Here is a 26509-nt window from a genome sequence, read left to right as displayed (position 1 = left end):
TCCTAACGATCACAATGCCTCCCTTTGTTCAACAAACTGATACTTGAGTAGGGCTGCTATACTCCAGACAAAGTGAGAGTCAGCACTGACTATCTTTCGGAGAGTCGCGCATACACTCCCGTGACTCTTTTGCGTAGGAGTCGGGGGACTCTTCATAAAAGGAGGGTCCTCACAACTCTTGTTACAGAGTCACGGGGATTACCAGGAAGGAGTCGTGTGACTCCTTTTCTCCGTTGGATAAGAGTCGTTAAAGTCGCAGTTGACTACGTCACCTGGAGTCGCCCATACACTACCATGACTCCAGTGTGATGACAGTTGCAGGACTCTTTTTTAAATAAAAGTCAAGTGACTCTACAAACTGGAGTAGTGGAGGAGTCAAATCTGCGGCGCGCCAATACCCCCCAAAGAGAGTCATAGCGACTCTTTTTTTTTTTTAAGAGTGTATAGTAAAATTAAAGGCTTTGAGTATAAGGTTCATTTAGGTGGCTTTACAGGCGTTTTTGATTTGTGCTTCGGTATTGGGGTCTGCCAATTCGCGTCTTCGAAGTCGGAAATCGTTGCAGACAGGTCAACGGCAACAGCCCCGTCCATCCTCCGAGTTCAGCTGGCAGGCTTGCCTGCAGGCCTCAATTGATCGGGCGTTCGAGAGGGCAGTTTGTGGTCTCTGCCCGATCCACAGGGAGGGGTGAAGGATGTGCTGGACATCGAGTCACTAATGGTGATTTCCGCTCGAAGATCTCGAGAGCTCCAAAAGCGCTCCATTTTGAGCGCGCATATTCCGCCCAGAGATCTGGCTTGACTTGGTCATCTTCCGCTCTTAGATCTCTGGCCTCCCGCTCCGAGGAGCGCCTCCAACTCCGCCGAACTTGATCCACGGGATTTGAGAGATGTACACGGAAATCGACAGAGCGCGCTACGTCATTTCCTCTCTCTCGGCGGTGGCGCTTGCGCGACAAGGTCGGTGGGCCGACCGGCGACCGGCCGCGCCGTCGACGCTGTGACGGAGTCAAGTCGGTCGACCTGCACCTGCTCGGATGTGTCGGTTGTTTACGCGGGATTGTGACGGCTCGAACGCTTCTACCTCGCGTAGAAGAAGGATGGAAAGCCGGGACAGGAGCGTGAAAAATCGGAATAGCTGACATCTGCGATCGTGAGAGAAGGAACGAGGAAAAGAACGGCAGAAAATCGGAAGGAGGCAGACAGAATGTTACGCCTGTTCATTTTGCCGCACTGATTTTTTACTTTTTTTACACTTCATGCTACCGGAGTTTTTTCGTGTAATAAAGCAAGAACAGATTAGGCAACAACCGTGCAGTGATGGTTTGTTACCCCTGTGTTTGTTAAAGTCGTACCAGCAATCTGAACTCCACCGATGGCAATCGCTGTGCGTGCCCCGCCGCTTCGAAGTGGCCGAAAGGTATGTGACGGTGCCGAATGAGGACGTCTTTCTCGTTATTTGTGACATTGGCTCCGTGGTACCTATAATTTCGCCTGGCCTGTGTCGTGTATTATTTCTGCAGCTAGGCAGTCACAGTTGTCACTGGTCGCCGGAAAAATCAGTCAGCTGAGGCGTTGGTGGTCGTGTCAAGTTCGAGCAGCGGCCATTTTGAACGGCCGAGGGGGGAGCGGGGGGGGGGGGGGGGGGACGGGCGGGGGGAAGGGTCGCTCTAAAAAGGCGAGTCCATCTTACACTCGTCGATTCGGTGCGGGTCCGACGGAGCGGAATTTTGCCCCATTAGCGGATTTTTGGAAAGCGCTCCGGATGTACCAGTGGAATTCACCATAAGCTCCATTGGTTTTGCTCCTTTAGAATCAGGGGCAGTGTGAGAATCACGCCTCTCCCAAGAAGAAGAGCCCCTTTAAAACGAGTTGGAGCGAGGACCTCGCTCCTCCCTCGGGGAGGGCCCAGGAGAAACAGTGGGCGCGGCAGCCGCCGGCCCACCCTTGCAGTGGGCAGCGTGCGTGCCCTTTCGGGATGCCTGAGTGACTGCTGCCCGTATTGAGGTGTTGGGGCCTTGAGGCTCGCCGCCAGCATCTCCTGGGAGACCTGAATGGCCCCTCGACTCCGAGCGCGGTGCTTCCCGTAAAAGAGAGGTATTACCGAGGTGGTGCGCAGCACCACCTCGGTAATACTTTTGTTTTACGGGAAGGGTAACCGTTTTTAAGCCTCTGGGTACTAAATCTTTTCCTTGGCTTTTAAAAAAAATCATTTCTTTTTCTTGTCGCCAGATGGGTCAAGTGCAGGAGGGGGCTGGCTGTGGTACACTGCAGTTACTGCAGCGGGCCATTCAGCGGGGAGTGCATGTTTCTCAAAGGTCAGGATGACGTGCTTCGATGGAGTATCTCTGCCGTCCTTTCGGAACATAATGCGTTGCCCAGCAACAACGCCGGCCCCTTTAAGTCCCTTAAGGAGCTCTTCTTAACTAGTATCAAGAAGGCCGTCCTTAGAGAGGACTCCACGGATTGTTTTGAGTGTGCGGTGAGAACTCACCGACACTTTTACATCGACAACGTTTGTAGGCTCGAGTTTTGTGTCCACGTCCACGAAAAGGTCTCCCGAGTGCAGTTTTTTGCCTTATAAAAAACCGATAAGGTGTTTCAGGACCTTAGACACAACGAATGAAGATATCTTTGTTCATCCAAAGAATGGACAACAAAACACTTGCTGAATTTTTCCACATGAGGGTCGTTTTCGATGGCTTTGTGCTCAAATCAGCGCCTTTTCAGGTCTGATGTGAGCTGGGTTTAGAAGGAGGAAGAGCCATGAAGCGGAAAAAGGTGTTCAGGATCCGCGGTGTACTGCCCACCACGGAGCCCAAGAAGGTTTAGGTGAGTCATCATAACAAAAGGGCTTTGCTGTAGACGTTACTCTAACAGTGTTGCCGGGAAACTATGCCAAAGTTGGGGTCCAGACAGAGGTCCATGGCCACCAATGGTGAACCCTTGCCGGTAAAAAATATGAAAGTGAACAGGAGAGATGATAGGAAAAGCCAAGGAGAGGAAGTGTGAAGAGAGGCGACTGACTGAATGATCTTGGCCGGGTCTTACCAGGACTCCCGTTTACGAGAAGCGGGGGCTCAAGTGGTGTGTTTCCCCACATGGAGGGGGGGGGGGGGGGGGGGGAGACCCGAAGGGTGCAAATGTACCCCGAGCTGGGCTCAACCACCAGGATGCCTTTTCCCCCAAACACGGAAAAACCACGCACAGACAGGCGTGGGTGGGCGAATCCGCATGGCTCGAGGTCCGTCGTGACGCCACTCACCAAACACCTGCTTTCACAGGTGCCCCCTGCGAGGTTATTTTTAGTCACTTTAAACAAACTGTGAATTCATGTTGGTATAAATTAGCAAAGTGGTAAACAAAAATAAACACAAAACAGGTTAGAAACCATATCGGAGGTAAAAGAAGTAAGAGAAACACTGGTACAGACTCAAAATAGTTTTCAGCTGGTTCACTAAATAAGCCTTTTACAATACATTGAAGACTACTGTACGAGGAGTGCAGGTCTTTACTTAGGGAGGTGAAAATCGGTTCATCCGCTGTATCTGTAAACTAATCCCAGCCAAATCTATCTCAAAATGAGACTATCGAGCTGGATGCAGCTATGACCAGTTTCATAATCAACATGATTCTAAGCCGGAGACGAACGGTCGAGAAGAGGATTGACAAACACACACGTGATGGTTTATAATCATGTATAACGTTAACCAGCTCGCCTGTTTAAAAACTTTGTCTTCCATAACTTCAGTTGCACGTGAACTGATTCCCACCTATAAGACAGAAAATTAGCATCAAGAAATGCAAGCTTGTATTTCTCGATGCTACTTCTTTGGCCTATAGAACTGTTCAACCTCTTTAATGAGGGGATGGTGGAAATTTGTCAGTAAAACAGACACTTCCCACACCTTTGAGGCAACAGGGAATAAGGTCCCCAGAATGACTTCGAGTATTGTATAGTTTGATGCAACATGTTGCCCTCTCAACATGCACACGGGCAACGGCAATTGACTTTGTCAACAGAATCTGTTGAAGTGTGAAGTGCAGTGTTGAGAGGAAGGGTGGAATGCTTACACTTCACAGCGCACAAGGACACACCTCAAAAGTTCACTCACACAAAGAAAGAACACTCACACAATGCGCTGACTCTCGACTCTGGTTTCAATTGTGCTTCATACTCATCTTCTTTTACTCTTATAGATGTATAAAACTAAGTCAAGCTGCGGCTGATATAACTAGATAACTTTTCAAAATAAACTAACTCTCTTTTTTTTATAAAGCTATCGAACCAACTTGCCCAAGCTGAAGTACTGACCAAGGGTGGTAAATTGGGGCTTACACAAGGAGTGAGGAGATCTCTTACAACGAATCCCTTGTCTGCAAGGATAAGGTCCCATGGCACAAGTTGTTGCAGCACTCCACAGTCTGACAATGCCCCTGTCTGTGTTTAACCATGGTTATAATTTGCTCACATAAGTCACGACCCCATTGGGAGCCACACCAACAAGGCCCTTCAAGGTGGTTCTGCGTTTGTAGGCACTGTACATACTGCCCTGAAGTTTCATGTTCTACGTTTTTGGGAAAAATAAACAAAACTAGACACTTCATTTATAAAAACAAAAAGTATTATATTATTAGCCTAGTCTTCCCTATCATACCGATAGAACAGACATACAAATTATGGATTCTGGATGGCACGAGCGATCGAGGGAGTCATATTCGTCAACCTGTCTTTATGTAAAATGTAAACATTAGTGCAATGCTTCTCAAACATGGCTTCTCAAGCGATGGTCCCCTGTACCTCTGGGATTCGTGGGGACATATATCGAATTCCAGAACGATGCACAACATGTTATTGACACTGAAGTGCACTCTCTCACAGTGCAAACATGCGCCCTGGGGAAACCCGCCAACAAGTTCCGACAGTGCGCTGCTGCTATTGGAGCTCGTTCATTTATTTTGCTCATTAATTATCACCAAGTTGGATAAACAAGTTCCTAAACATATGTGGCTATCTATTTTATTTAGTATCTAGGCTGATGGAGGAAACACACAAATGCGTTTCGCCCGCACTGCCGCTTTTCCGCAGTACTTCCGAATACTTCAGGAGAAACAAGTGTTCCAGGGAAGCAAGCTGATGCATGACATGCACCTGCCAGGAAGTGGCTTTTCTTGTACCGATTTTATATTTGTACTAAATCATGTGAAAAATTTTGTTTGAGTGCAAATGTATAGTTATTTTGTTCCTCAGAGCTCGGAACTCATATCTTGCACATGAAAATCACCATTATTAGGATTACAGTTGTGGGGACCCTCTCCCTGGCTTCTCCACCCTCCGTGACCTTGCCGCTCCCCGCCGCCGTACTGTCGGGCGCTCCTTCGTTCCCCGTGACCTTCCCGTTTCCCGTCGCCGTCCTGTCGCGGAACGTCCGAGCTCTCCGGGAGGAACGGGGCAAGCGCCCCCTCACCCAGCGCTGACGTCGGAGGGTCGGCTCGCAGCAAGGTTCCCGATTGGACGGTCGGCGGGACAAGGACTTGGGAAGGTCTTAAGGGGGGAACGGAGACAAAGGAAGAGGTCTGTGGCTGGCGACTTCGAAAGGGACCGGTCAGGGAGGTCATCGGGACGACAGCGACGAGCGGCTCTTCAACGACGTGAGTTTCAGTAAACTCTTTTGAACACGCACTGTGTGGGTGACTTCTTGGGGAGCGAGCGAGGCACGTCCCGATCGGGCGTCGATTAGGTAGCGACCCACACAGTAAAAAAAAAAAGAAGATGCTTCCTTGATTTTAGGCAAAAATTGTGCTTTCAAGCCAAGAGTGGTACATGTATGTGTGGCTTGAGGCACCCGATATCACAAGCTTCCAATTAAGATATGAACAATATAGGAGGGCCTCAATGAGAAGGCAGTGAAATGTTTGAAGAGGCATGTAAGCATTGAATTCTTTAGTCCACTAGCAGCTGCCTGGTATTACTTCTACAAGGTTTCCCAATATTAAATTATAAGCATAACACGTAATAGTTGGCGTGCACCCTGGAGAGACGAGACCATGTGGCACATACTGAATGGAAGCTGATTCTCAATAAATAAATAAAAATGGAAAAACTATCGTATTCATTTTTGTGGTATGGGTAAATGCTAAGTATTAATTTATCTCTATAAACAAACATACCTTTGGGACTGCTTCTTCTACCTCTGTGCAATCAAGGATATTGCGACAGCTGCTGAAGCTGGAGAACCAAGATGACACGCATGCCTTGTTCTTCTCTACTGAAGGGATTTGGGCCCATCGGGCCTTCGCGCAAGCCCTTGGGTAGCACGTCAATCCATGTCAGCATCACACTGGACACAGTGGCAGTGCTACAGCTGAATCAGGAAGCCAGGGCGAGGTGAGTTGTGTTGGACTGCAGCTTCATCAAAGTAATAAACAGCTGATCGGCTGAAGTGATTGACTGGATCTACCATTCTGCATGTTAGATAACTGTCAACTAGGTAGAGGGGCTTAAAGCAATAAACCGGGGTTCCGGTCCGCACATGGAAGTGACACCCCCCCCCCCCCCGGCCACCGCCATTGTACGCAAATGAGGCTACTCGTCACGTCACCTAACCAATACGTGACGACACAGGAAAGATGACAGCGCCCAGGCAGTGGCTGGCCCCTGCTGGGCCGGAGCATTGGCCGGAGCTTGTTGGATGCGCTGTTCGTTGTCAACGGTCTGAGCGAGTTGACTTGAAATGCGGAAACCGTTGTATTGTCACGGGTGGCACACAACAAGGCAGGGGTGAAATAAAGAAACTAAACGTTTAATGCGGCGAGCTTGTGATAGACAAAATATAAAATAACTGGGCGTTATTTTATCTTTATTTTGTTTCAGTAGTTCTGCGTGGGGGTGGGCGGAGCAGCCGCTTTTATAGCTGCTTCGTGTTCGAGCCTGTTCTAATGTAAAAACACCACAAATACCTACGATTATCTGGAGCCTTCCAGAAGATAAACGAGAAGGAAAACTAAACATCACTGGCGAGATTCGAGCTCGGGTATTCCGCGTAGTAGCCGCGCACTGCCCACAAGGCTATGCACGCGGCATTGCTCCCCCCTTTAAAAGAACGCCTCGTACCTTAAGAAAACAAAAGCAAAAACGCCAACGACGACAACGAAGACAACAACGTCGACAACGACGACAACCGACAACAACAACAACAACAAAAACAACAACAACAGTTATTCCTAAACAATCAAATCAGCATTCAGAGTCATATTGCTCGTTGTACGGCTTGAGGCGAACGATGTGACCGACCTCGGGTCGCGGCTGGAGGCGGGATGAAGGACGCGTTTCATCGGTCAGCACTTCATAGTTCAATTCCCCAAGGCGGTGAAGAACCTTTTCTGTCAAAAGTAGCGATTCACGAGCTTCTCACTGATATCACGGCGCGATATCGGTGTCCATACCCGATCTCTGGGCTGAAAGTGGACGTCACGACGACGATGGTTTTACCGGAGTGCTGTCGACTGGATGTTGGTCTTGAATCTCGATTCTTCCAGTTGACGAGCCTCTTCCGCGCTGAGAGACCAGTTGAGCGCCGTCGTTGCCATCGTCGGTTGACATGTGTGATAGCATTACGTCGAGTAGTCACGGTGGATGGACATCCAAAGCGCGATATCTAAGTCTCGACAAAGGTCTTGGCGATTGTCTCGGCAATGATTTCGGCCAGAGAAAAAGCGTTAGGCCACCTGGTGTATCGGTCGACGCAAGTCAGGAGGCATGTCACGAGATCGAGGTGAACCTGTCGCCCCGTGCCGAAGCGACACGGAACGGTCTCAAGGGCGTGACGGTGTGTCGACTCACCTTAGAGTGCTGACATTGAAGGCAGCTCCTGCCTCAACCTCGTACACCAACGTTGATTGTAGGCCACACATAGCGAGCTGCCACCAGTCGCACCATGGCTCGGATTCCCGGGTGGCTCATGTTGTTTAGATGGTCGGTGACCTGATGACGAAGTGCCAATGGGACGAAAGGTCGAGCACATCCCATGGTCATGTCACAGAGGATGGAACCGGTGCAGTGAGACAGGGTAATCCGCTTCAACACCAAAGACTTCAGCGACTAAGGGTCGTTAATCAACTCGGGGTCGTCTCGTTGCGCGGCAGCAATGCACTCGAAGTCAACGCCTCCAGAGAGCGCCGAAAGATATTCGACGCGGGAAAGAGCATCCGCTGATGAGTTATTTTTTTCCTTTGATGTGACGGGGATCTACCGGCAACTCTGATATGTATGCGAGTTGTCGGATTTCTCGAGCGTAGGTGGTGTGATTGCCATAAAACACGTAAGTCAAGGGTTTATGGTCCGCCAAGACGTGGAACTCGTGACCTTCCACGATGTACCTGAGGTGCCTGAGGGCACGGTAGGTGGCAAGAAGTTCACGTCCGAACGCACTATATCGCGTTTCCGCAGTCTTCAGTTTCTGAGAGAAAAAACCTAGTGTCCGCCACTTGCCGCGGACAAGCTGCTGTAGTACAGCACCTACAGCTGTACTGAAGGCGTCGGTCATAAGACGGGAGGCGGCCTCAGGTCGTGGAAGGTCAGGCAAGGTTGTGTTGGCCAATGCTTCCTTCACAGCGGGAAAAAATCTGATACTACTCAATCGCTTCATTCAAATGACGATGATGGCGCTTTCTTGGTCTTCAGCAAGTCTGCCGTGGGCTGTAGAATTGTGGCACAGTGCGGAAGAAATGTACGGTGGAAATTAACCAGATTGAAAAACCCGCGAAGCCTGCGAAGCGTCGTAGGTTGAGGAAACTCGCGGATGGCCCGAACTTCTTCGAGCGGTAGGACACCTGACGATGTTACCCAATGGCCGGGGAATTTCAAGGAGTCGACTTCAAAGATGCACTTCTTAGCGGTGATGACAAGGCCGTACTGCTGCGGACGGTCGAACAAAAGTTGCAGATGTTGTTCGTGTTTTTCTGGAGATGAGCTGGCCACAAGGACGTCATCGACGTAACCAAAGACGAAGTGAAGTCCTCTTGTGACTTCATTGATCATGTGTTGAAACTTGAAAAGTCTGTGCTGAATTCCGTAGGCCAAAAGGCATTCGTACATACTCGAAGAGTCCGAACAGGGTCGTGATGGCACTCTTAGGTACATCCGCTGGCTCGAGGGGGACTTGATGCCAGGCCTTCATTAGGTCGATTTTACTGAAGCCATTGGTGCCAGCTACGCCAGCGGAGAAATTGTGAAGGTGTGGCTATTCAGTGGTGGTCCATTTACATAGTATTTACAAGAGAAGACTGCCGAGATCGGTGGTGAGCTCCGAGCCCTGCGAACATGTCGCTAGCTCAACCTAAGCACCCTAGCTCAACCAGGAACAGTGCGTGAGGCGTGGCCCGTGCTGAGGCCGCGCGTCTTGGCTATTGCAAAAATGAAGACGACGAAGTCCCATCGTAACACTTTCCCCTTCTCGATAAAACTATACTCCGCGACAGCTTTTCTTTGCAATGCAGTGGAAGGTACGTCCCGCGTCCCCTCTCCCATTTTGAGTGTACGAAGGCTCTCCTACTCTCCCCGGAAATGGGGGAGGAGGAAAGCCTGCGTACACTCACAATGGGAGAGGGGGCGCGGGACGTACCTTCCACTGCATTGCCAAGAAAAGTTGTCGCCGAGTATAATCAGTTTCTCGAAAACGCACTGGTTTGTTTGTAACGTGCTTGGGGCGTGTTCTGTGTAGAGGAACCGAAACAGACGAGGAGGATGGTCCAGGAGAACTTTCTGATGTCGGTTCAGTATTCGGCATAGCAGAGCCCTGTCCCTTGATGATCACTGTAGGCTCTGGAACTGAAAACGCACCAGAGGTGTTCGTTGTTGAGAATTCCGTTTCTGAAGATGCCTGGCCTGAGGCACATACATCTTTTTGTTCATCGGCATCCGAGTCAAAAAGTGGATAACTTGAAATTTGAGACGATGTTGAACTCCATTGTACCGAATGTTGGGCTAACCGACTTCGCATGTCGTCGATGTGTCTTCTTTGTATTCTTGCATCTGAAGTCGTTACCTCAAATGATCGGGAACCAACCTGACTTAGCACCTTAGCTTCTATCCATTTCGGTTGTCACGCGAATCCCTTAATAAAGACGGCTTGTGAATTGCTGAACTCAGCGTCTTTGTAGCCTTCTTCACCTTCCTTACCCCGCGGATGAATGTAATCCAATGGGCAAAACAATTGTCGTCCGAACATCAACTCTGCTGGTGTTTTCCCAGTTGTTGAGCTTGGTGTTGTATGTTGCTTAAACAAGAATCCCAGGTAGCACCAAACATTGTAGTAACGTTATTTTATTGTTGCGTATGTTTAAATAACGTTATGTGTTATACCTGAACATTAATGTAACGCTCAAGTTAAACATATTACGTTTTAGTTGTATTTGAAACATTAGTATAACGTTCCAGTAAAACATATAATGTTATATGTTGTGTTATTAACGTTAATATAACATCACATATGTAACTGTGAAATAACGTTAAAAATAGAACGTTCAAATAATGATTTTGGAACATTTATTACTAACGTTATTTCGGTGTTAATATTGAAACGTTAATGTAACATCACATATGTAACTGTGAAATAACGTTAAAAATAGAACGTTCAAATAATGATTTTGGAATATTTATTACGAACGTTATTTCTGTGTTAATATTGAAACGTTAATGTAACATCACATATGTAATTGTCAAATAACGTTAAAAATAGAACTTTAGAATAATAATTTTGGAACATTTATTTCTAACATTATTTCAGTGTTAATAATAAAACGTTAATGTAAATTTATTTGTAGAACAATAAAATAATGTTAAAAATAAAACATTCAAATAATGATTTTAGAGCATATATTTCAAACGTTACTTCCGTGTTAATAATGAAACATTTATGCAACTTTATTTGTAAAACAATAAAATAATGTTAAAATATATGTTCGCCGGTTCCCTTTTTTTCGCCCGATTTTTTAAAGGTCTTTCTGAACAGTACTCTACCTGCCCGGTGATAGTTGCAAGGAGGTGAAGGGAGTAGAGGATTAAGTACGAAAAAAAAACAGAAAGAAAAAAAAATGTTTTTTTCTCAATTAATTTAAGGCTAGGTGGCGCAAGCTACCGCCCGTTATAAAAGGAACAGCCAATATTCATCCATCCGCGTTCCTGCCGCTGCGCCATTGCAACTGTGGCCGCTGCCACCGCTGGCTTTGCAGGTTCGATTCTCTTCGAGCGAACTTCTGGGACAGTTTGAATAGCTTGAACTAGTTTGAACTTTGAGTTACTTTGATTTCCAATTAAGCTACGTCCAGCAGCGTCCACAACAGTGACTGCTGACTGATAAAGCGGACAACCGAACAGCTTCTGGACGGCGGGACTCGAGAATCGTAAGTAACCACCTTTTTGATAACCACTGTGCACGTGCTTATTTTCTTGAAAACAATCTGACGTAAACTGGTATCCTGTCGTTACCTTTGTTTCAAAAGTAACAAGAGGGGGAAAAATGAAATGACATAGAAAACCGTTACATCGTCTGTGCAACCGGCAAAGAAGAATTGCCGAGAGCGTGCGCGGCCATCTTGCAGACATTTTTCCGAACTCAGTTTTTGTGGCGGCGGATAGGGATTTGATAGTCGACAGAGCAGAGGACAGCGACAACGGAGCGAAAGAGGTTTTAAGCAGTGCTACCGAACGGTTTCAGTGAACTTTGCGTGGACACAGATTCAGAGTCGGGTGGTACTGAAATCCGCTCGTCCAGCTTAAGTGAAGGTATTTTGAGCTTGGCAAGCGAGCTATAGTAGCGACATTGGCTAGGTCATCAGTACGACGGTGCACCCAGCAGTTTCTTTGCGATTTTGGAAATTCTTCGTGAAATTTCGGAAAATGCTAGTGAGAGGTCTGGTCCGACATGGAGACACGGCTGTTTGTTTTGACTGTTGCAAAAGCTGAAAAAGTCAGTCCCCACAGGTATGCACAATGGCAAGGAGGGCAGGAGAACTTTTCGAGAATCTTGTTTTAAAACAGGTGCAACTCGCACTACTTTTTCAACAAAAATGTTTGCTATTAGTCGACAACTGCCCACATTATCTCTCCGTCACCCCTGCAAATCTTTGACAAAGGGCTGAATATTGAACTAAGCGAAGTAAGTTCAGGAAAGCATGCCATGCTTCCTTTATAGCACCTTGTTAACAAGTTTAGGTATTTTGCTTTAGTATTGTGTTGTTTGGTTTGCAGGCAAAGGAGTTCTAAGCATCGTGTCCAAAGCAGGAAGTGCTGGTGCGAATCTCAGGAAGTGCTGGTGCGAATCTCAGACAGACATTCGGTGTTTACGTTTATTTTAACCTTTAAAACCAATTTATTCATGAGTATTTTCCACCTACACAGTATGGCAATATTGTCGTTTTTTTGTTATGTCTTGCTTTCATCTAGTCATCGGTTGTGGACATTTCTTTTAAAGCCTTTTCCTAATCATGTGTTCCAGACAGGTTTTTAAGCGTTTTATAGCTCGATTTTTACTTTTGCAACTTGAACATTTATAGCTGCTCGGCATGAGAATGCGGAGAGCTCAAACTCCTCTGAAACGCCCTCGCGGTTGGAGTAGGATGTGAAAGCTTGCGAACATTTAATAAAATGATAATAATGAGAAACAATTTTGGTATGAAGCGAGTCCACTGTAAAACCATAAGATGACATTCTAGTTCTTGTGGCATTCATTTCAATGAGAAAGTTTGTGAGCAGGAAAGATAATCATGCTTTCTTTCATGATGGAAAGCTTTTTCCACCAAAACAAGTGCTAGCATTCCCGGGGCTATTTTGTATGTACCGCAAATTAGCCTTAAGATGGACGTCAGCTTATAGAGAAATTTAGTTCTTTCTTTAGTATCTTTTGATCCATGTAATGTTGTGTTTTCAAACTTTTGCACCCTACTCCAATCGCCAGGGCTGCATTCCACCAGAGTTCGAGGTCGTTGTGATGTCTAGTTTATTTTTGCGGTAGAGATACACTGTTGAGTTTTCTCGCTCCTTTCTTTAATTATGTGAGCTTCATGAACCCAATTTACAGGCCTTCAAGCTTCTTCGAAAGTGTACAATTTTTTCATAATTGTTCACTTTAATTTTTTTTAGATGAAAAATAATTTTAACTGCATAATCTAGCAGTATTGTCCCTGCTCATGTACACTTCCATGTTTCAAATTTGGAGAGTCAATAAATGTACTCATAAACATGTACCAAAGTGTTTTCTTTTCACAGCAGGGGTAGACTACAAATTAATCACCTGGGAATCATGGTGTAAGGCGCAAAAAATAACAGACATAAGAGAGAAAACAGACATACAGGTGCCACTCACAACTATATATATTTGAAAAGTTCAGAAAGGAAGGAATACATACATCGTCATCTTCATCACGTCCACGCATGCGCTTAGCCATGTGATATACGCTTCATCTAACACATGGCTAAGCGCATGCGTGGACGTGATGAAGATGACAATGCATGTATTCCTTTCTTTCTGCACTTTCAAATACAGTTGTGAGTGGCACCTGTATGCCTGTTTTCTCTCTTGTGTCCATTGTTTTTTGCGCCTTACACTATGATTTCCAACGTTCACAAACTAGCCCAACTACAAGTTCTTCTACAATTAATCACCTGTATGGATGCTTGTTTGTGCTGTACTAAATCTGGTGATAGTCGTATCCCACACTTTCTACCAAGGGAACACTTTTTTCTTCAATTAATGGTGTGTCGAGTGGCATTATGGCTAAGCTGACTAAATGAATTTCTGATTATTCCTCTCCGGGAACGAGTGAGGCGCACACAGCTGTTTATATTCCGAACAAGTGTCTTTCTATATTTATGCTTACAGCTGTTGTTACAAAGAAGCTTTGTGATGGTTTAGTGTTCAATATTTTAAATTATTATGCGTCTCACAAACACGCCGTTCAATTACTGGGACAACCAGTATGAGGCCAAACAGATTTGACAAGTTTGGGAGAATGATAAACATAGATCAACTTTTGTTTGCTTGTTTATCATTCTCCGCTTAGATCTCGCTGGAAACTTTGGGTGAAGAGTGCAGAGATATTATAATAATCATAAATTAAAAGGCTACTTGGAGTAGAATCCTTTTCTGACATATATGTACAGACGTCGAAAATTCAACGAAGCTACAGGAGCCTGCGGCCGCGAGATACTCGCGCACTTCATGACGGCAGCGAAAAGAACTAGTATCGATGGCTGCCGCAGCTAGCTGTCAAATTAGCTGCTGTCAGCATCCGTTTAGATGACCTGCTCTGCCGCCCTGCTACCATACTATGACCATACGCCTAGAGTGGCACTCTCTACACTGCGTCTCGATAAGGCTGGTTATCTGCATCAAATAAGCTGGTTGTGTGCTTGGAATTGCGGAACGCAACAGAATGTCTTTCCTTTTTGATTTCGCTATAGTTCCAGTGAAGCACAATAAGCTTTGATTCACATCACGACAACCATATTGAACCAAAAGCATGCATTCTTGCAAATAAAGTTTTCGAAAAGCGCATTGTCTGTTCAGCTGACAAAACATTTCAATGTCAGTGTACAGTGCGCCACTTTAGGCAAATGACTGTCAGTACGGCAGCAGGGCAGGTCATATAACTGGGTGTTGATAGTCGCTAATCTCGCAATCTGCCGGTAATTGGAGGGGATAGTTCCCCACGCCACCGGCAGGACGCGCGCACGCTACTGTAGCTTTTTTTTTCTTTTGTTTTTTACGATTGTATTAGCAAAAAGCGCAGCTAGCTTGGTTAGTTTTCACGAAAAAAAAATGCAATAGCTTTTATGGAAAAATGTTTGGAGGGACTGTTAGGAGCCACGAAGACAAACCATACATGTCTGTTTTATTTAGTCTTTTCACTGGTGTGGAATATTGAAACGTGTTAATCTTGTTTTGAAAAGGTTTAATAATGATCGTGCCTCACATTTTTATACTCATTGCAAAGCCTCCATCTCCTGAGTAAACAATACTCAAAAATAGCTAGGGTGTCATTGCTGTAGAATTGTTTTGGCTCACCATATATTGTTTCAAGGAGTGTTAGTGCTTGTGAAACAGAAGGGAACGTTACTGCACTGGTGAAATGTCTGCAAAGTTTGGAGGAACACTTCGGAACCATTAAGGCAAATATATACAGTGTTTAGGGCAAATCTGAACTAAGGCTACTTCAGACACTTTAATCTGACTGTGTTGCAGGGCTTGCACCTTGGTAAGACGACTGAGTTAAAGTACGTGACAGGTGTTGCCATGGTAATTCACCGTCTCTCGGCAACAGCCCTGGCAATGCAGTCAAACACAACTGTCTGAACCAGTCTTTTACAGTATATATTTGTCTTCATGGTTCAGAACACTCCTCCGAACATTTTGCATACATTTTGCTGTAGTCGGTGACAAGTCAAGAACCAAGTGGAAGCTCCTCCCACCTCTTTCCTCTTTAGTAGAGCGAACGCTGGAGAGGAGGCGACCTCCTCTCCAGCGTTTGCTCTGCTCAAGTGGAGAGAGGTGGGAGGAACTTCCACTTCGTTCTTGACCTGTCACTGGCTATAGCGTGTTAATAACATGTTTTACGAATGTTAATATAACGCTTGCCAGAACATTTTTTTTAACGTTTTGTAAATATTATATTTCTGCTGTAAATAACGCTGCGTAAAGGATTTATTTATGTTGTACAAATGTTATTACAATGTTTACAGTTATGTTATGTTAATGTTTTCCAGACATTATATTTACGTTGCAAAATTGTTTTCCAAGTGTTCAAATAACGTTTATCAAAACGTTATAAGAATGTTCTGCCAAACGTTCAAATAGCTTTATACAGGCGGACATTAAGAACATTCCTCGAACGTTTGGGACGAACATAAAAATAACGTTATTCTAATGTTTTCGTGTTACCTGGGAACCGTGCCAATCGGCAGTTCAGACTTCCTTCTGAAAGTTTGCGGAGCGACTCCTTTGTTTCCCGAGCCATTCGTTTGGCTTGGCCGTTGGTTGCCGGGTGATAGGGGGCGCTTGTGATGTGCCGGGTGTTATGGGCTTGCAGGAATTGATTGGTGTCCGTGGCTAAAAATGGCGAGCCATTGTCGCTGCAGACAACTCTCGGGATGCCAAATGTGGCAAACATGGATCGGAGGGCGTCAATGAAGGTGGCAGCAGTTGCTGACGCACAGATGTGGACTTGCAACCATTTGGAATATGCGTCAACAACTATCAGAAGCCTTTTTCCTTCAAAAGGACCGGCGAAATCCACGTGAAGTAGACTCCATGGCTCCTGAGGGCGTCCCAAGTTGGACTTGGTGCTGGAACAGGAGCGCGTACTTGTTGCTGACACTTTGAGCAGAGTTGGACGCACCTCTCGATTTCTTTGTCGAGGTCAGGCCACCAAAGATGACTTCGTGCACAGCGTTTCATGGCTGTTACTCCTGGATGGTTTGCGTGCAGGAGTTTCATGGCTGCTGGCTGTGCCTCCTTCGGAATAACCACACTTGAACCCCATAAGACGTATCCCTTGTGGGTCGATAGCTCGGTAAATTGCCTCATATAGCTTGCGAACTGTTTTCCCGTCAAGCATTTGGAGGCTTCGCACTAGACGGCTTAGTAGACCTTCGCCAGGGGGGGGGTCCTTTGCCGTAAGACGGGCTATGTTTTTTGCTGAGAGGGATGGTGTCTCGGGCGCCTCAAGTATGAGGATGTCTGCTGGACCGTGTGGTTCGTCCACGTTGCTGGACAGTGGAAGACGGCTCATGGCATCCGCATTTTGGTGGAGTGCACCGGGTTGGTAAACCAGGTTATAGTCGTAGTTTTGGAAATGCAGGCACCAGCGTAGCATCCTCGGGGACAGTACCAGTGGCATCTGCCTGTCTAAGTTGAGGATGCCTAGCAGGGGCTTGTGGTCAGTGTATATTGTGACGGACCCTCCAGCAATATACTAATGAAAGTGTTAACTCCGAACACTACGGCCAACCCTTCTTTGTCAAGCTGGGCATAGTTCCTTTTACTCTTGCCGATCGCTCTAGACCCGTAAGCAATGGGAGCTTCGCGGCCTTGGTTGTCTAGCTGGGCAAGTACGGCTCCTACACCGTAGGGAGAGGCATCGCATGACAAGAAGAGCGGCCTAGCAGTATTGTAGTGCACCAGGACCTCTGCTGACGAGAGCAAGTCCTTCAGCGCTTGCTAGTCCTTCTTATGTCGGGACTCCCATTTTCATGGCACATTTTTGTCAGCAAGCAATGCAAGCTTTCGGCCACAGTTGCTCGATGTCTGAGGAACTGATTGTAGAAGGCAATCATTCCAAGAAATGATTGTAGTTCCGACTTGTCTTTTTTCTCTGGCGCTTCTACAATCGCCTTGACGTTTTCTTGTGTCGGCCTGATGCCTGCAGCATTCACTCGGTATCCGAGAAATTCAACCTCCGACATGTCGAAATGGCACTTTTCTTTCTTGACCTTGAGGTTTGCTTGACTCAAACGTCTTAGAACTGCTTCGAGTCGCTCTAAGTGCTGGTCCTTGGTGGAGCCAGTGATGAGGATGTCGTCAAGGTATGTGGCGACGCCCGGTAGCCCAGCAAGACATACGTCCATAAATTTTTGAAAGATAGCGGGGCTACAGATACGCCGAAGGGTAAACGCTTGACGCGGTACAGTCCCTTGATCGTATTGATGCACGATACCTCAGACGTAGCTTCATCGAGTCGCAGCTGCTGGTAGGCTTGCGGCAAGTCAATCTTTGAAAAGTGCTTTCCTCCACTGATTGTGGTAAGGAGCTCTGGTACAGTCGGCAGTGAGTAGGTCCCAGGCTTGACAGATACGTTGACTGTGCTACGATAATCACCGCAGCCTTAGCGATCCATCCTTCTTCCTCACTACCACTACTGGAGTTGCCCACTGAGAATATAGGACAGGTTCTATTATTCCTTGTTCTTCCAAGCGATCCAGCTCCTTCAGCACAGAATCCCGGATAGCGAAGGGAACTGGGAGGCACTTCAGGAACTTGGGCGGTGCATCCGGCTGCATTGGAATCGATATGGGTGACCCTTTGTGGCCGTTCTGCAGTTCGGTGAAAATATCTTGGTACTTATCCAAGACGTTCTGCAGTGGGGTGGAGGTCACGGCGTTCACTCCAGAAAGGGAAATGTCCAACGGTGCAAACCAGTCTCTGCCGAGGAGACTTGCTCCTTGTCCTTTCACGACACGCAGAGTGAGTTGGACTGGTTGCGTTCTTGCGGCGATTGTTTTCAGGACATTTACCTGAATTTTTCCGAGAACTGGCAGCCTTTGCCCTGACCAGGTGTACAGTTGCTTCTCTTCAGACTGCAGTTTCGCTGTTCCTTTAGACCATAGTCTGCGAAAGGTTACTTCACTGATGAGCGTGATTGCAGCTCCCAAGTCGTCTTCCATTTGCAAGGTTTTACCGTCGATGGTGAGGGTAATCTGAAAATGGGGTCGACTTGGTGATTCCTCATACGTTTTGTAAAGGGTGTAAAGTTCTGCATCATGGACAGCATTCGACTCACTCACTTGATGAGTCTTCTTGCTTTCTCCTCGTCTCTTCTTTGAGATACAAGCCTTCTCAAGATGACCAATCTTTTTGCAGTAATTGCCGGTGCTCTTGCGATAGCGACAGTCCTCCGGTCGATGATCATCGTTGTTGCACCTGTAGCAGCGATTTTGGACCCGATTTCTTGGCTTTGCCCTTGATCCAGAATCGAGTTTGTTGAAGGAGGTTTGATGGATCTTGTCGACATCGTCTCTCATTTTTGACTGATGAGTTGTCGTTGATTCCATTGCTTTAGCCAAATCAAACGCTTTCTGGAAAGTAACGGCTCTTTCAGAGAGTAATCGCTGCTGGAGGTGAACGTCTCGAAGGCCACATATGAAGCGGTCGCGTAGCATAACTTCCGGTGGAAGAACTGTAGATGTTACTAACTGTTCCACCGACGCTTGCTGCATGGTGCTCCCGGCGCCACTTGCCGAATGTTGGGAAATGGAGCCGCTCGGCGCTTGTGTGGTTGTCGTGGCAGGTGCCACGGTCGTGACCGTTGTTGTGCCGAAGTTGCAATCTTTTGCAAGAGCTCGCAGAGCATCGACGTATTCTTGAATGGTTTCGTGAGGCTCCTGATCACGCTTGTGAAATCGCCATCTCCCGAGTAGTTCCGATGGACCAGACTCGAAATTGCGTGATAGACGTTGCATAACGTCGTCGTAGGAGACCCCAGATGGCACTTGTGGGTGAAGTAAATCCCGAACCTTGCCGTAGGTTTTCTGCCCACAGAGGCTGAAGAGTAGCGCTCGCTTCTTTGACGGGTCTGTGACGTCGTTGGCCTCGAAATAGAATTCGAGCCGCTGCCTCCAGGACGTCCAACTCGTACCAGGAGTGTAGTCCGGAATTCGACCTTGCGCCATCCTCGCTGAACCATTCAGGTTTATTCTCGTCGCCGGTATTCAGTGGTGGTCTATTTACATATTATTTATGTAGAATAACCTTAGCTAGGTATACGACCTTAGCTGGGGTAATGACGAGACAGCCATTCAAAGCATCCGAAACGGTTGAGATTGTTTGTTATATGTCTCACGAGAGCGCAGCCAGCTCTCGAGACAAACCCACGCGCTGGTGCGCAGCGCTCGCAGACTTGCCCGCCGGCCGTGTGCCGGTAGATACATCACACCCCTTCCTCCTTAAGGGGTATTCACACGAGGGAGAAATCCCGGGGATTTCTCCCCGGCACGCGCATCCCACGACGAAAACGTCAGGCTTTGCGATGTGCAAAGGCCTCGCGTTTTCATCTCGTGATACGCGCGTGTCGGGGAGAAATCTCCGGGATTTCTCCCTCGTGTGAATACCCCTTTAGACGTGAACACCGTATCTGTCCGGTGGTCGACGCGCCCGGGAGCTCACCCGCGTCGCGGTTGACAAGGCAGATCCCACTGTTGGTAATGGGCGAACGTCGTCGTCTGTGCTGTGCTGTTTAGTTGTTTGTTCTGGACCATTCGCGCCCGAATGTGTGCCCCGGCGATCGTGTAAGCACATGTCCCAAACTGGTGGTGGCGGCTGTGTCTCCCAGCAGCTCGAATTCGGAGCGCGATGTCGAATATGGTTTAGATGTCGTCTGACTTGACCCCGCTTTGTGTCAACCATCCAGGATCGTGGCCCGGCGCGGCGTGCGATGGACCCCGGCATCCACTTTCGCTCGTTCGGGAACTGTCGAATCCACACGGGTTGTCCACGAGTAAATTTGTGGATATCGCTGTTTTCTTCAGGCAACTGCTTGAAGAGGGATGACTTGAGTCGATCCAGTGCAGAAGGCAATTCTCGGCCGTACATCATCCACGCAGGGGTCTTGCCCGTTGTTGCGTGCACTGTCGTGTGTTGCTTGAATAGGAAACGTGACAACACGCACGACAGGTCTTCCCTTCCTTTTTTAGCTACAGCTTGTTTGAGCTCCTGTACCATCCGCTCAGCCTGCCCGTTGGTTGCCGGGTGGTAAGGTGCGCTCGTGACTGCGATGATGTTGTTCATGTGGTAAAACGTCGCAATTTCTTCTGAGATGAACGCAGCCCCGTTGTCTGAACAAACCTTCTTTGGCACTCCAAATGTGGCGAATAATCCCCGCAGCTCCTTGATTACAGCGCTTGATGCCATGCTGCTAACTACTCGCACCTCCAGCCACTTGGTGTATGCGTCTACAACGACCAGAAATACTTTCCCTTCCACTGGACCCGCAAAGTCCATGTGAAGTGTATCCCAGGCTGTTGATGGTCGTTCCCAATTTGTCATCGGTACTTTTATCCTGGTTTTCTGGTTTGTTTGACATTGGGCACATTCCGCCACACATAATTCAATATCTTTGTCAATTCCTGGCCACCACATGTAACTTCTGGCAGAGGCTTTCATGGCCACGATTCCACGATGTCCTGAGTGCACAAGAGTCAACGACTCAGGCCGCAGAGACGCTGGTATCACCACACGTGATCCCCAAATCAAACATCCTCGCTGTGTCGCTAGTTCAGTGTGCTTGTTCCTGAATGGTTGAAAGATGTCTTCCTTAAGGTTCCTGAAATTTCCACTCTGAACTGCGTCGTACACACGGGAAAGAGTAGCGTCTTCTTTTGTCTTGTCTGCTAGTTTCTCGACAGTAATCGGTGGCCTGGTCAACGCTTCCAGCATGAGCACATCTCTGGGAGGCTGTGGCTCGTCGTCGCTTGCCGGTAAAGGTAGTCTGCTCAAAGCGTCTGCATTCTGATTTCGTTTTCCTGGTCGGTAGACAAGATCGTAGTTATAGGCCGTGAGCTTAACGCACCACCTTTTCATGCGTGGCGAAAGAATGGGCGGAACCGGACTTTGTGGACCTAGAATTCCCAGTAGTGGTTGATGATCCCTTGTGATGGTAACATGTCGACCGGAAATGTAGCGGTGGAACCTGCTTGTAGCGTAAACTATAGCTAAACCCTCCTTGTCCAACTGGGAGTAGTTTTCCTCGGCCTTTCCCAATGTTCTAGAAATGAAAGCTACGGGAGACTCGTTTCCTTCTTTGTCTAGGTGCGCCAGTACCGCACCGATGCCGTATCGTGATGCGTCACACGACAATAGAGAGTTTTAGGGAACCGGAGCAAAATACGATCGATAAACAAAAACGATCGATACCTTGGATCGGGCGAGTGGACCGATCGTGTGCCCTGAAACGGCTTTGGGGGAACCGTATTTGCAGACGATAGCAGACGATCGGTACAGGTCGCGCCCCCTGGCAACGGAAACCTGCATCCGCCTCATCGAGAAAAGACAAATTTGCGTTTGTTTGTACAAATCGCAGAAACTCAAGTAAATAAAGATCGCACCTTAAATATATAGAGAACCAAAAAAATAGTATACCTACTTATAGTTCGTCTCGTTTTTTTACTGGAATGAATGCGCTTCCGTAATACAAAAACTGGCGCACCACGGCGTGTCGCCCCTAGCACGGCGAAGTTCTAAAATGTTCGTCTGCTAAAGAAGCAGACGAGCTTTCCGACAACAATGCCGCTCGATCTTTTTGACCATGACTTGGAGTTGGCTCTATTCAGCGAAAGCAATTTAGAAAAAGTGATTTTGAACGACTGTCTGCGCACTAAGTGTGGCGTGAGTCTCTTTTGAACTTCCCGCTTCTTAAAAGCGAGGCACGCAGGCGCGTGCCGTGGGGCCCGTGACTTGTGCAGGGGCACGAGGGAATAAACATTCTTTTTGGTTTGCCGTGACACGGAGTCAGTCGCATTTCTTTCGGGTGCCACCGAGCACCGATACACTAAGAGAAGGCGCTTGTTGGCGGCAAGGCATAGGACGTTCAACTTGGCGTAGCTTTTGAGTAAACAAAAAAGTTGTGATACCAGGAATGATGTGCGGATACCACGAATGATGTGCCAGCGTATTTTGGGTTCTTTTTTCTTTCAGTTTACCAGATTTATATACTTGGGGAATAAAATACTGCCTCGACCGTACATGGTAATTTGTTTTCTAATAAGTCATGCGTTCTCAGCGGGCAAACTTCAATGTTTTACATCAACAAATATGATGTTTACACCAACCACGTCCTGATATGCTGAAACGTTGCCGAAAGTAAACTCGATTTGGCACAAGAACACGCTCGCGCGCGCTTATGATCAACCTTCGAAGTCGTCTGCTAGCAATCCTGTCTTTTTCCCTCGAGGCCCAATGCAGGATCGAGTATTAAGAAAGCTATGGACAAATAAAACTAGAAATATTTAATCTTGAAGAAAATACAAAAATAACCAAAATATACTCACTTTCTCAAGTTGATGCGGTCATTTTTCTTGTACAAAGCTAATTCAATTCAATTTTCAATTCAATTTTTAATTTAATTCAATTTTTATTTTAAGATCAAGTCATACAAAATAAAGAGCTGGCCCACAAAAGCAGCATTCTGTTTGTATGTGGGGCCAGGCGACCAACTACAATACATGTTGTTACAAAAAAACAAAAAAAAAAACACTCCGCAGCACAAAAAAAAAAATTAAAGGAACACAAAATTAGCAGCACAAATAAATACAAAAAGGAACACTTTAGAGCATGAAATATAGGTGTTTATAGCCAAGTCTACTCACGCAACCATGAAATAAAAGTACGAAACATCTCCAACGGTTAGGCTACGATATCTACAGCTCAAATGCTTGACACCAATTCCTTAGTTTCCTTTTTAGTACCCTAGTGGATTCTATATTCATAAGGGACTTGGGGAATTCGTTACTTTCCATACAGTGTGTGTATTTTTGAAATGACGTATCTTTCAGTACGTCTTAAATCTCTATTTTTATTTACGAGGAGGTCAATCCGTTCCTTCGCTCCACGCAACGATAAGTTCTTTTTCAACGCTGCGTCATTCCAAAGTGCTGGAGCGAAAAAGGAGTAGCGCCTAGCAGCTCCTGAAGTAGAAAGATGTTGTCTACTAGTTTAAATCGCTTGCGAGGAGGAGGCGGAGGGACGGAGGTAGATGCGGCGCTCATGTTGCTCTCTTACGGTACAGGTAGCAGACGATCACGGTCGTACGCCCGCGTACCGATCGTTGCGCCGTGTACGGTACGACCACGAAGAAAATATAAAGGAAAACCTGTAACTTTACTGCTGTGCACTTATTAAAACTATCACCCAATATTGAAAGGGCTCGTTTTATAGGATATATGTGATTAGCATTTGTACAGAAATTTTTAATTCATGCAACATTTTTAAACTAAAATGTATCCAGAGCCTTGATGCAGAAGGCTGTTGCACAGTCTGGTGCCACTACAGATAATCCTGTCATAACAGCAGCTGTAAAAAACGGGTGATAAGTGCTCAAAAAGCACATCCAATGTTTGTAAAAAAAAACAAAAAAACTTATAATATGTAACAAAAAAAAATAATAATAAAAAAAAAAAGTAGACCTGGGCCAGCGGGATTCGAATTCTCCACTACCGGTCCTCACGAGCTCAAGAAATCGGCGCTCCAATCCACTGAGCTACCGAGAAGACGAATTTTGACTGCGCTAAACATCAATTTATTTATATCGAAAAAGTCCCATTGCGTTTGGTTCTTTATTCTTTTTCTTTTTCGCTGACTCAGACTTTATGGACTTGCTGTCACACATGGCGCTCCTGCCAGGCACTGCCACGAGTTATTTTATTCATGTTTGGAGCCACGGCACGCTCTCTCCGCCAGCGAAATAGCCGTTTTGCTAACGAAGCGAGACTGTCCATGTCGGCCATTGGTCGTGCCGTTCGTGCCTTACGGTTCCAACAGCGCATTACGGTAAGATCGCAGAAGACAGGCGCATGCGCAGTTCGTACCGGAGGGCCCATCGTACCGTATCGGATGTGTAAAAACGGTTCCCTAGAGTTTTAGGGAACCGTTTTTACACATCCGATACGGTACGATGGGCCCTCCGGTACGAACTGCGCATGCGCCTGTCTTCTGCGATCTTACCGTAATGCGCTGTTGGAACCGTAAGGCACGAACGGCACGACCAATGGCCGACATGGACAGTCTCGCTTCGTTAGCAAAACGGCTATTTCGCTGGCGGAGAGAGCGTGCCGTGGCTCCAAACATGAATAAAATAACTCGTGGCAGTGCCTGGCAGGAGCGCCATGTGTGACAGCAAGTCCATAAAGTCTGAGTCAGCGAAAAAGAAAAAGAATAAAGAACCAAACGCAATGGGACTTTTTCGATATAAATAAATTGATGTTTAGCGCAGTCAAAATTCGTCTTCTCGGTAGCTCAGTGGGTTGGAGCGCCGATTTCTTGAGCTCGTGAGGACCGGTGGTGGAGAATTCGAATCCCGCTGGCCCAGGTCTACTTTTTTTTTTTATTATTATTTTTTTTTGTTACATATTATAAGTTTTTTTGTTTTTTTTTACAAACATTGGATGTCCTTTTTGAGCACTTATCACCCGTTTTTTACAGCTGCTGTTATGACAGGATTATCTGTAGTGGCACCAGACTGTGCAACAGCCTTCTGCATCAAGGCTCTGGATACATTTTAGTTTAAAAATGTTGCATGAATTAAAAATTTCTGTACAAATGCTAATCACATATATCCTATAAAACGAGCCCTTTCAATATTGGGTGATAGTTTTAATAAGTGCACAGCAGTAAAGTTACAGGTTTTCCTTTATATTTTCTTCGTGGTCGTACCGTACACGGCGCAACGATCGGTACGCGGGCGTACGACCGTGATCGTCTGCTACCTGTACCGTAAGAGAGCAACATGAGCGCCGCATCTACCTCCGTCCCTCCGCCTCCTCCTCGCAAGCGATTTAAACTAGTAGACAACATCTTTCTACTTCAGGAGCTGCTAGGCGCTACTCCTTTTTCGCTCCAGCACTTTGGAATGACGCAGCGTTGAAAAAGAACTTATCGTTGCGTGGAGCGAAGGAACGGATTGACCTCCTCGTAAATAAAAATAGAGATTTAAGACGTACTGAAAGATACGTCATTTCAAAAATACACACACTGTATGGAAAGTAACGAATTCCCCAAGTCCCTTATGAATATAGAATCCACTAGGGTACTAAAAAGGAAACTAAGGAATTGGTGCCAAGCATTTGAGCTGTAGATATCGTAGCCTAACCGTTGGAGATGTTTCGTACTTTTATTTCATGGTTGCGTGAGTAGACTTGGCTATAAACACCTATATTTCATGCTCTAAAGTGTTCCTTTTTGTATTTATTTGTGCTGCTAATTTTGTGTTCCTTTAATTTTTTTTTTTGTGCTGCGGAGTGTTTTTTTTTCTTTTTTTTGTAACAACATGTATTGTAGTTGGTCGCCTGGCCCCACATACAAACAGAATGCTGCTTTTGTGGGCCAGCTCTTTATTTTGTATGACTTGATCTTAAAATAAAAATTGAATTAAATTGAAAATTGAATTGAAAATTGAATTGAATTAGCTTTGTACAAGAAAAATGACCGCATCAACTTGAGAAAGTGAGTATATTTTGGTTATTTTTGTATTTTCTTCGAGATTTAATATTTCTAGTTTTATTTGTCCATAGCTTTCTTAATACTCGATCCTGCATTGGGCCTCGAGGGAAAAAGACAGGATCGCTAGCAGACGACTTCGAATGTTGATGATAAGCGCGCGCGAGCGTGTTCTTGTGCCAAATCAAGTTTGCTTTTGGCAACGTTTCAGCATATCAGGACGTGGTTGGTGTAAACATCATATTTGTTGATGTAAAATACCGAAGTTTGCCCGCTGAGAACGCATGATTTATTTGAAAAAAAGTTACCATGTACGGTCGAGGCATTATTTTATTCCCCAAGTATATAAATCTGGTCAACTGAAAGAAAAAAAACAACCAAAATACGCTGGCACATCATTCGTGGTATCCGCACATCATTCCTGGTATCACAACTTTTTTGTTTACTCAAAAGCTACGCCAAGTTGAACGTCCTATGCCTTGCCGCCAACAAGCGCCTTCTCTTAGTGTATCGGTGCTCGGTGGCACCCGAAA

The sequence above is a fragment of the Ixodes scapularis genome, unplaced genomic scaffold, assembly GCF_016920785.2.
Source record: "Ixodes scapularis isolate PalLabHiFi unplaced genomic scaffold, ASM1692078v2 ptg003436l_1__unscaffolded, whole genome shotgun sequence".
NCBI lineage: Eukaryota > Metazoa > Arthropoda > Arachnida > Ixodida > Ixodidae > Ixodes > Ixodes scapularis.
Note: the sequence above shows the minus strand (reverse complement) of the source record.